This window comes from Corvus kubaryi, unplaced genomic scaffold (genome assembly GCF_017639235.1).
Source record: "Corvus kubaryi isolate FWS band 111438036 unplaced genomic scaffold, C.kubaryi_AGA036_p1.0 74, whole genome shotgun sequence".
In the NCBI taxonomy this organism is placed as follows: domain Eukaryota; kingdom Metazoa; phylum Chordata; class Aves; order Passeriformes; family Corvidae; genus Corvus; species Corvus kubaryi.
The window spans coordinates 15,764,686-15,776,642 of NW_024582061.1; the positions used below are offsets into that span (position 1 = coordinate 15,764,686).

Consider the following 11,957-nt stretch of genomic DNA (forward strand, 5'->3'; position numbering starts at 1 on the left):
CTCCAGCGAGCAGTCCCCACCTCTCCTACTGCCACATTGAAAACCACACTCAGCCCAAAGCACCCTCATTGAAGGACATGCACTGAAAGCTCTTCTCACTTTGACAGCATGAATAGCGTGAAAGCCATGCTTTTACCAAAATTTGTATGGCATGGTACATTTAGCCAGCCTGTTACTAATTTTACTAACTTTGCATTGTTTTCTACATGATGTGAATTTACTTGATTGGCTTTTAAAAGCCAGCTGACACATAAAAACACATGCAGAACACAAGAATATGCAAGATTTCAAAGCAGCATGACCCTTGGCCATTTCCTGGATAAAAAGCTATCTTCTTTCAATGGAACAAATTCTTGAAGGTCTAAGATCTAAAGTAGCTATTATTTTCAATTTGGTCATAAGCAGGCTCTAGTGTGACCTCTGGATTGGAGGAAGATAATCCACTTAAACCAAGATCACAAGCAGGCAGCCATTGGTTGTATCCATTAGAAGAGCTGCTTCTGATGTGACTATCAAAGGGAACAGCATAATACTGCCTCCTTCTGATAACCTCCTAATATTTTTCGGAATAGCCCTTCTATAAAAGCCCAAGACATAGCTCTTACCCAGGCCTTTATAATCAGTGGATGGAAAGGGCTTTAGAAAGGCCAATGATCCATTGCCACAGTTTACAGCTGCAGCAGGGAAGGACACATCTGTCATCTACTGACAGGTTGTTACAGAACACGAAAGAGAACGTGTATTCACAGAGGAACTGCCCCAGCCTTGCTTCACCTGAAGACACACCACAAACTAGGGAACAGGTACCCAGTAAAAGCAGAGTGCCAGTAGCAAGTCCTTTCCACATGCACACTAAGATGTGCAAATGGCCCCTTTAGCACAGGCTTTTCCAGAACACACTCCTGTATCAGCGATGTGCAGCAGTCTGATGTTACCTTATGTCACATTCCACCTCCTTTTTGCTTTCTTCCATGGGGGAAAGAGGAAAATCCTGGGAAATACCCAGATTTGTTTAAGCATGTATTATCTTACTACAGGCGGAGTTGCACAACTGCTGTGCTTTATTTTATAAATTAATCATCAAACTTGGCTTTTCTTTGTTCTTTCCAGTTGTTGTTTTTCCAAAATATCCCTGCTCCAAGTTACAGCTTTCCATAACTGCATGTACAGTAGGATAATTCCTTTCCAGGCCTGATCAGTACAGGAAGTATCACTTAAGTTTTGAGCTTCTAAGCATACACATACACACACTCTTCATTATCTGTTCTGTATCTAAAAATTTGGAGAGATGGAGGCTGGGTGGAGATGTCACAAGTCAGCAAGGTTTTCACTGCTTTGAGAAGAAAGGGATTTCTACCCAAGTAACTTCTGAAGCAACTGAACACGCACAGTGCTGAGTGTGCTTCCACAAAGCTCAAAAAGGGCACATCTAAAATGAAATCAGAGCAGATGCACCTGTGGTTAACCTAGCTCTAAATAAAGCCCAGCCAGCTGCAGTCCTGCACATCCCAGTGCACTTTGGGAGCTATGCAAGACAGGAAGCTGCTAAGCCCTTCCTAAAGTTCATGGGGGGAGAGGATCTGTACAGCAGACCACAGGTGCCAGGAGGAACAGGACCTGGACCTCTGCACTCCAGACAATCAAACCACATCAATGGCACAGACCCAAATGCAGCATCCCTAACATCAGCAGAACCAAGGATCCAAAAGGGAATTCTTCTGTGTCTCTGCACTCATTCTAAAATAAATGGAAACAGCAAAATGTGATCAACAAGCATTTTGTCATGCCAGGGGTTATGTATTCAGAAGCGAGGTCACTTAAAAATTGAAGTTGTGTATGTAATCTTAACATTGCCCCGTTGTGATTACAAATCAACAGCCATTAATTGCATGATTGTGCAGCATTCTTCACCTAATCCCCTTCAATTCACAGTCACTGAAATTAATACCTTTTTCCACCACTGTGTTCTGAAAGAAAATACACAAACTCTCTTACAAAACAGGGCTCTACATCGCCTACCCAAACCACCTCACCCCTGAGCACGCCCCTGATCTTTGGGGTTACCCCTGAAGACAGCTTTTTATCTCCTTGATGCCTTTTATTGGTTCTATGCATTAGTTTGCAGTTCATTCTCCTTGCTAGTGAAACATAAAGGAATGCCGTACTCCAAAATCTGCAAAATTAACATAAACCTTCCAAATTATCCCTTCTAATCTCCTCAAGTCCCACACATCATAGCTACAGCGACAGGTATAAGCAGTGCACAAAGCTGTTACAAAATACTACTGTATGCAAGAAGCTGAATCTGTAAGAGCAATTCTGGTCTATACTTAAGAAGCAGGTAACAGCACAGATGACTGGAGCCTTAACCAGGAGAGTGGATTTCAGCTCATCCACTACCACCAGCTCAGTCCGCTAGCTCCTCTTCTACCTTGTTAAAAACAGCACCATGAGGGTGGGCTGTGGCAAGCCTCTCAACAGGCCTTGCTTCTGAGATGCCTCTTCCCCACTGTGCAACAGGACACAAGCCCGGCAAACGTGGTGCCTGGGAACATGTCACAACAAAAATACTGCCTTGAGAAGCTACGGATCCAGTACCTTGGTATCAGCAGCTTCCCTCTTACCTGACACTGTGAATGTGTTTTGACACTTATTTCTTGGACATCTACCTTCATCACAGCCCAAGTCAGTGCCACAACTCACCTTCCTGCTTCCTCTCATGCTTGGGTAAAAAGGTACTTTCCAACAGCCACAAAGCTATTCCCTATTCACCTCCATCTTCCCCACTACTTTGCTACTTCAGTTGTGCAACGACCTGACACCGGTCAGGCTCCTGGCTGGGATCTCTTTCCTGGTGCTCCTCCCAGCTGGCTGTATTTCTCTGTTGTTTCTTGCGCATTTTAAGCTCCCTGGGACAACCATCTTTTTGTTCTCTGTCCATACAGTTCCCAGCACTGCAAGGTACCAAACCATGAGGAAAGCGCTTGACGTTACCGTATGTCAAATTAGGGACATTTAGAAACCTGAATTACCAATGTGATACAAATCAATCTAATGCATAATAAATTTTGAAGCGTTTCTTAATCTTCCGCCATATCCTGTGTTCTCTGCCCACCTCTTTCATCTCCACCTCATTGCTTCCAGTTCAAGGGAGAGTAAAGTTCCTTGCACACTTATTCTCCCTCTCTGGAGAGCTCTCCTAAATATATCAAAGGAAAATATTTCAACACTTCTAAACTTCACTCTTGGAGCTTTCCCCATCTCCAAGTGACTACCTTGCTCCCCCCGGAGGTAGCCTGCAATATAACAGGACCAGTACAGAAAGCCAGGAAAAGCACTAAACTTTGGGAACTGGAAACAAAGCACACATAAAAGTACATCCAGGTAAACACACAGGGCTTTCAGACATAGGTTAGGTGTATTCCAGGATACCCACAGGAAACCTGGTTTAGAGCTCGTATGATTCTTCTACATGGGCTACAGGAGTTTCTGGCAGTGCTGAGGTCTGTGTGAGGTCTGTACACAACCACTTCCCAAGATGGACAGCAGAGCCCCCATCCCCTACAAGCTGTCACCTGTTCCTGCCCAGATGACATTACAAGTTATGCACGTTAGAGCAAGACAAGGCCTTGTGCTACCGGGGCATTAGCTTAAACACCAACCTAGTGCTTCTTACACTTATCTACACATCTTCTGGAAGCACTTCACGAGTATTAGAGGGTGCTCTCAATGCAAGGTGGCAAAAACAAAACAAAGCCTGTACTATTACTACCAAGATAGCTATCCTGATAAAAACCTGGAGATGCAAAACACTGTTCCTAAGATCCTTGGAAGCTCCAAACAGCATGGGGACCAGTTCTCTTAGAGACACCACACAGATGTGAAGTAGCAGCAATGCGTCCACATGGCCTGCATCCACAGAAAAAACAGCAGCACACTAATTCTCCATTAGAAGCAGATTGCCAGTCCTGTATCTTTTGGACACAGAGATCTTCTGTCTCCAACATTAACATGGCAGTTTCTTCTGCTGAAAATAAACTCAGAACAGAAAACAGACAGGATGTGGCAAAAGTGAAAACAAAAAACTTCATTTTTGGCTTGCATAAAGACATGGAAAATGTTACCACTAAGGAGGAGCTATTTCTACATAAACAAACATAAATATGAAAACCTCATTTCTGATGCAACAAAAGTGGTGTAAGAGGAGGGAAGAAACCATGGGGTTTATCTGAACACATATTCAACCACAATCTAATGAAGGAGGAGGTGTCTGCCTGCTCTGAGCAAGACCTACCCCAGTGCCAATAGGAAAAGAGCCCCACACGACAGGACTCGGAAGCTGTTCTCTCCCATCTGCAAATACAATCTGTGTTTTTAAAATAGATCATCTCATCCGAGGCTGAAAGTATTTAATTTCTAAACTGCTGAGCGAGCAAAGAACGATACACAAAGCTATCCCATGAAAGAGTCTTAACAGCTAAGCCTCCTTCTGCTGTTCAAGACACAAACCAAAAAAACACACACAACCTGGCTGCAAGGTTCTCCTGGAGAGCTACGAGACAAGAAAGTGTTCTTCCTTAAAACTTAATCCACACTTACATTGCTTTAAATATCCACTGCACTGAACTTTGTTAAAATACCACAAAACCATTTTCCATTCCCCTCAAATTATTATGCCTCCAAGAGTTTCTCCACTAAATTATCTTTATTCTGGATCCAAAAAGGCCAATACAGAAGTGCCATGCAGTAGATAAATCAAAGCCTGAGCTTTCTGCATCTATTAGGACACAAGCAAGAGCTTTATATTAGTGAAAGCAGCAGCTTAATGTTTTTTGACAATGTGCCCTAGACTTACAAGGAATACAAAAACACAGGACAAAATGGTTCAAGGTTTATTTTAGACTATTTTAATTATAACAATGCTCAGAATTGCCAACTGGGACCAGCTCTCTCTATCATGCTAGGTATATATGATAAATAATTAATTTAAGGTCTTTTCAACACCCAAAGGGATGGCATCACCAGCTGAAATGGTAAAAGAGAGGAAAAGGAGCAGGTAGATAGGACAAAATAGCACTACACAGTAAGAGAGTCACTGGCACAGCTGAAATCAGTGATAGCAATCCAAGAAAAATTAAACACTTTTACATTTATTACTTCTTAAAATGCTTTTGCTCTCTGGGGTGGCATCTAGTTTACTGAGCTATGAGACATGAAAAGGTCCCAACAGTGCATTTTTAAGCTCTCCAGCAGCACTCCCAAAACAATCGGAGTTAAGTATGTGACCTGGCATGCAATTTTAACCAGTACAGCTCATTTACATTTTACTGCTCATGCTGGGCAAAGCTTTCTTAACTCCAAGTTGGTGAAAGTCCCCCCACAACACACACTTGACACACAGGCACACATAGGTAACTCTGAACACACATGAGCAACGCTGCGCTCAGTCACAAGACAAGCACTCACCAGACTTACAAGCACACGCACTGCTTGCATCTACAGTTACTGCACTCCATGTCAGCTTAATGCACTTGTCTGCCTGCACAACAAATGCAGATCCAAATGCAGTTCTCCTCAATGTTATTTCTTTAGAGGAGTGAGCAGTCTGAGGAGATGGCCCAGTCACAATTTCACAGCTGTTGGTACAGTCAGTGAAACAAGAGAAAAGTGTCACTGGGACAGAAGACCAGTAGCATCAGCAAGAGTGGAGCAGGGAGCCATTAGCTCAGAAGCAGAAGGCAGAGAAATCAGGCACCTAAAGAAGACCAAACCACAGGGCAAGGTACACACCCACTAAGTCACATTCAAGAGATGATCCAATGCCTACATACACACAAGACCGCAATGTACACACAAACAATTTCACCTTCAGCAAGGTCACATCCCCACTTTTCTCATTTTAGGGAAGTTAAAATCAGAAAATACCACAAAAATCTTCTCCACTTTCAGCTCACATGGCCCCCACCCATTTTGCTAGCCCATAGTCATCCCAAGAGAAGCTTCCCCTCCCCATGCATCCATTAAAAAACTCAGAATCAACAACAAAACCCTTTTACCCTGAGCCATGCACTCTTCTTTCCAGAGTTTTTTTCTGCTCTATTAATTTCTGTTGTCTCACTGTATTCGCACAGCCCTCCTCCCCCCACTCCCCCCATCCTCCACCTCTTTTTTTTTTTTTTTTGTGGACTGACCCACATTGTGATAGGTCAACATCCAGTCCCTTTTTTGGAAGGGGACAGGAAAAAGAGAGAAAGGGGGAGGGAGAGGAGGAGAAGGGATGTTCCCCAACCTTCCAACCGATCCTTTGAGAACAGGATCAAACACACTTGGGCCAAGCACTGTGTCCCTTTCCCATACTCCCAACAGCCCCACTCCACACAAACCAGGCAAGGTTTTTTTTCTCTCCCAGGGGAGAAACACAGAAAGACTATAGATATTCTGCAGAGGGGAAAGAGGCAAGAAGAAAAAAGGATGTGTTGTAAACAGTTGCGTCCCACATGACAGAGGATGTTTGCACTGCATTTTCCAAACTCTCAAGAACAAAGTCAAATCAGAACTTATTCCACTACCACTTGCATTCATTGTTTCCCACCTCCAAGTGCCAAGACAGGGTAGACAACAGTTTTAAAGTTACCACAGTGTATACAGTTTCTTTAAGAAGAATCAGAACTCAAACTCTACAGCAGCATGGAAAAGTATTGAACTTGTGGCAGTCACGCACAAAGCAAGTTTTTCTAATACACTAGAGTATACTTTTCCACGCAGAACATGACATATAGAATCTACCAGATCAGATCCATACTTCGACTTAGCAAGTAAATGAGCTGAAAGAACCCAGACATCTTATCACAGGTCTAGGCAACTGTGCAGTGGCGCCTATGAGGGCAGTGGCACATCTGACTTCCCTAGCAATCATTCTCTGATGCAGACATGCAGCAGTGATAAGCACTGCAGAAGTAAAATCAGTGATTCTCCACAAAGCACCCAAGGCCACACTCACTATAAAGCCATTCTGTTATTGCTACAATAACAAGTGATTGGTTTGGTTTTGTTTGTGCCTTGTTGTTCTTCTTTTCTTTCTTTTTTTTTTTTTTTAACCTCTGGACATAAGACACAAACATCCTTCTTAATTCCCCAAAACCACGAACTTCTAATTTCATTGCTCCTATCTAACACTAGCCCCTCCACACTCATCTCCTGCCCTGCTACTTCATCAAGAAAAATTTAAATCCTACAGAGGCAAAAGCTTTGGAAAGCAGAATTAGGACCTTTATATTTCTCTGTATTCCTGGACTCATGGGAGTCACTATCCCAAAAGCCATTAGCAGCAATGCATTTTCTCTATACAGAAAAAAAAACTACACCAAGCATCAGCCTGAGAGGGTGCAGCCTTAAAAAAAGGAAAAAACTTAAACCCAGTATTTCCAGACATCGTGACACTAAATTACCTGGTTGCATGAAGTTGCCTGAAAGGGAATTTATATGAATGACTTTTGGCTTAAGACTCTTGTAAAATCAGTGCCATCACAAAGTCATGGGGGGGGGGGGGGGGGGGAAGTCTGTAAGTCAGGAGAGTTTGGAGGAGGAGAGAATGCACTCCCAGCTGGTGGGACAATTAGCTGCAAACAGCTTCACCCACCACTAACTAGTCTTTCCTAGCAAAACTGGCAAGGACGAGACAGGATGTGGTGAGCCATGAATATAAATTCACTCACTTCTAACCCGCCTTCTAAGGTGACTGACTTGTCCGTGTTCATTTCAAGTAACCTGGACAGACGCACAGCTACATTACTGCTGCCTAGGCTGTATCTGTGTTGGAGACAACCAGGCAGCTGCAGGCTCCCAAGCGATCAGCTCAGCAGCCTCCAATAGCATCCATGTCATGTTCTGCAGCCTGAGGAGGGAACACTGGATCGGCAAGGTCAGCTTTTAAGGCATTATTTCATCTCATCTCCTTCTTGAAGCCTCACTGCTGCACTACATAACATGTTGCAGTCATTTTCTTTGCTGAATCAGAGGGACCATTTCTTATTAGCAAATTGATCGGGGGCCACACGTACAAAATACCCAAGCAGAGATGGACATTTTGGGGCTAGACACAAAAAATGTGAGGCTGTGAAACCAACTCTCTATGCTCTTGGTCACTCTTCATTATACAACATCCTCAAATAGCTGATACTTTCAGTATCATCAGATTCCCAGGCACTGTGACTGTAAGATAGTAACAGCAACATTCCCATCCTTTCAACACAGAGACAGACTTGTGGGTGGGGAGACAAATATCCAGCTACTGTATGGGTTAATACTGCAGGTAGAACGTCAGTTATTTCCCTTTTCAGGTTTCCTGTGAATTATGCCCCTCAGGGGCTATAAAAGACCTCGTCAAACCCAGATACAGCACAGTTCCTGAGCAGCTTGCCTATACACTGCATTTTCCCTGGACACAGCTTGCTCTGTTGCCTTCCCAGACATGTTATACTTACACCATCAGGAACAAAAACCCCATGGAGGCTGACCTGATTTTTAAAGAGAGAAAACCTGGCTATGAGCGAGTACTCCAGCCTCTGCCTCTTTTTAGAAGAGGGAGACTCTGAGGTGAGACTCCTGGAGGATGCCTGCAACTCACTGCTTTAGCTGGCAGAATTTCACTTCCAAAACTGTCCTGGGGAATTGCTGCTCTGAAAACAAGCCCAGTTGTTCTCCCCAAAAGTAGTCCATAAAAGGGAAAAAAAAACAACAAACCAAAAAAGAAAAATAGACAAAAATGGGAGAGAAAAAAGAAAGGAAAAAAAAAAGAAAATAAACACCCCCAAACCCCTTACTATAAGTGTGTTTTCAGTTCAAGGACTGTAATATTTTACAGTTGTTTCAGCTAAGTGTTTCAATCCATCTTATCACAGTGTCAAACTGCTTTCAGAGTCCCAAGTATTCTGGTAGGGTGTGAGGTCCTGACAGGAAACCACTCTTCCACCACAAGAAAGCAAACCCCAATGAGACTGGGAAGAAGTGAGAAGAGCACACAACAGACACAGCGCTCCAAGCGAATGGCTGGGCAAGTCAGCACACAAAACTCCAACCCAGTGCTATTCTCTACAGCACCTCAAATTTCCAGGGCCTCAGCAAGCACAATCAATCACAAACTCTAAAGCAGAGAAGAGCTTCTGCCCCCAGCCAGGGCCGTTCAATAACACACAGCTGCTTTGTTACACGGGCAGCCAGCAGCAGGCGTGTACTAGAAAAGCTCTACTGTACAAAGGTTAAATGCAATTTCTCTCTGAGGCTGTGCTATCTTCTTCATATCGTAGACAGACCAACCCGTACATTCACTGCTGCTTTCCCTGGTTTCCTCAAGTTTAGGCTGCAAACACTGAGAAAACAAGTAATAGCAGTGGCTCTTCAGAATCAACAAGTCTGATTTGAAACTTCGTGTTTTACTTCAACCTTCATTCAATACAACACTGGGCTCTTGAAGCAGCTAGGACCAAACAACAAACATCTCCTGAGGAATTCACTGTTTCCACCAGACATTGCTGCAAGAGCTCAAAGATACCCTTTGAGCTGCTGGAAAACGAAACAGGCCGTTCTGCTAGAAGGAGCAGGTAACAGTTTATCTCCCTCAATGCAAACATAAGCCAATTAAAAATGAAACCACAACAGGAAGGGAGAAGGAATGAAGCGTAAGCTCCTCACGTGGAAATTAAAAGGTTGTCATCTTATGCCAAAACATGATTATTAGATGTTTCAGTTAATTCAGCAGTAGAACTGGGTAGAAAAAGGAGCTACCTTTTTTAAGGGGGGAGGAGGTGTTTTAAAAGTTATTTAGTGCTAGAAAAAAACCCCACCCACCCTTCCTTTATCCATGAGAAGAAAAGAACCCTAATCCCACAATTAGCAAAAGCTCACCTCCCAGCCTGCTACCAGCAAACAGGCAAAGAAGCTGACAGAGAACAAGGCAGATTTCTAGCCGGATTCTCTCAAATGCTTAGAGACCAGACAGCTCAGAATGCTTTCATTACGCCAAATCAGCCAGTCACACTGAACTCATTTTCTGACCAGTTTATCTAAGAACCTTCCCCTTTTGACTGCCACGTGTCCCAAGGAGACAGACAAACTAAAGTCCAAAAGATGCCCAGTGTTGGGAGGTGCTCATGCCTTTGCCCCACATCTCCAAAACACGACTCGTTCAAGTGCTCTGAGACCTGAGCAGAATACAAAGAAAAACATCTGCCCACACCACCGAGCTGGTCAGAAACGCTGACTTCAATAGTAAAGCTTCCCAATCATTTTACAGCAAGACCAAATCACTCCTGCTCCACATGCAGAGGCACCCACCTGCCGCTTAAGGTTTACAGCACAACCATAATAATGATGGTATTAAGGACCTAAAAACCTGCTCCTCTAAGCCAGAGCAGCTTTGAAGCCCATTTTCTTGGGGACAATGGTGCAGAAAAAGTCAGAAGAAGGCCTTTCTGGCGTACCTTCACTATAAGAAAAGCTCTCTCTAAAACCTTATTGTTTAGTATTTAGTCAACATCCTAAAAGCATGAGAGCTTATTTTTTTCCCCAACAGTATCACACAAATACAAACCTTTAGTATTAGAAACCTGAATAACACGAACATTTCTAGAGAAATCTGTGTTCCCTTTTAGGGAGGCTGCTAAGCTCTTAGACCAAAGGGTAACATCCAGCAATACAAGTTCCAAGGCACAGTTAACTGCTGTATTAAATGAGCCAAGTCTTCGTTAGTGGGATGTATGCTCTATTACATTTTCATCGATTGTTTTCTTTTCCTTGCAGGATAGGAAAGCCATTTCTATTCATCCTATTAGCCTTTGCTCTATTATTGATCAGTGTCTTCTAATTTTATCTTTAACAGAGGTAAACAGTGTTCTCTCCCAGGAAACCTGTCTTTATGCCTTCAGTAATTACTCCTGTTCAAGCTCCTTACAGGGCAAGAACAATTTCAAACTTTCTGTAAGCAGGAACCATCTTCACTATTTCCTCTAGATTTCCCACTCCTCCTCCTCCACCCACTCTTGACAGCTTCAGTGTTCCAGGCAGCTTTCATAGAGCTGTCCCTGAAATCACTCTAGTCCCTTTCCACAATTCATCAGAACTCAGTCACGCACACGTTCTACCAAAGCCTTCCTTCCATTATACGCTGCAGCTGCCAAGGCTGAATTTAGCCCTCACAGAGCAACTGACATTTCGAGACACCATGAACATCCAAACAAGACCCACCACAACTCAACTACAAAGAGAACACAGGCACAGTAACAGCCTCCTCACAAACCTACCACACCAGCACATGCACGAGGTGTCCGTCAGTCCACCTCGTCTGAGTCACAGGAAGCCCAGCAAACACAAACCTGCTGCCCACCACGTTATTGCAGTCTACCGAGCTCCCAGCCCACCCAGGGCCAGACACACCCGTGCAGACAGTGACACCCACCCAGCGCCACCAAGGAGCGCGACAGCGCCGGGGAACGCGGGGGCTGTGCTGGTGCGTGTGTGTGCACAGGGAGAGCGGGACAGCTGCAGCAAGGACGGGCTGCGGGGTGGGAGGGAGAGGAAGGAATTGGGTGGGCTGCACCAAAGGTGGGGGCGAGGCTGTGGGTAGACGCGGGGCTGGGGGCGGTGTGTGTGTGTGTAGGTATGGAGGCCATGCGGGAGGAATGTGCGCGGAGGGGGAATGGTGGGGTCAGCCCTGAGGAGAAGGGAGCGCACACCGGGAGGGAACGGGGCGGAGGGCTGAGGGCGGACGGGCGTAGTAGCGCGGGCCACGCCGGGGAACGGGAGGAGGAACTGGGGGGGAGAGGGAATCGCGACCACATCGGGCCGGCGCGGGGCGCAAGGTGAGTTCGTGGGCGCCTCAACGAGCCGCCCCCGCGCCAGCGCGGCCCCTCCGGCCCGGCCCGGCCCGGCCCGCGCGCCCGCAGCCGCCCCCGCCACGTCTT

General features: G+C 45.0%; 1 protein-coding gene across 1 annotated transcript in view; it reads right to left on the bottom strand.

Moving 5' to 3' along the window:
• Positions 1-11,957, bottom strand: part of TMEM184B (transmembrane protein 184B) — a 30,842-nt gene that overhangs the window by 18,349 nt on the left and 536 nt on the right. The window lies entirely within an intron of this gene.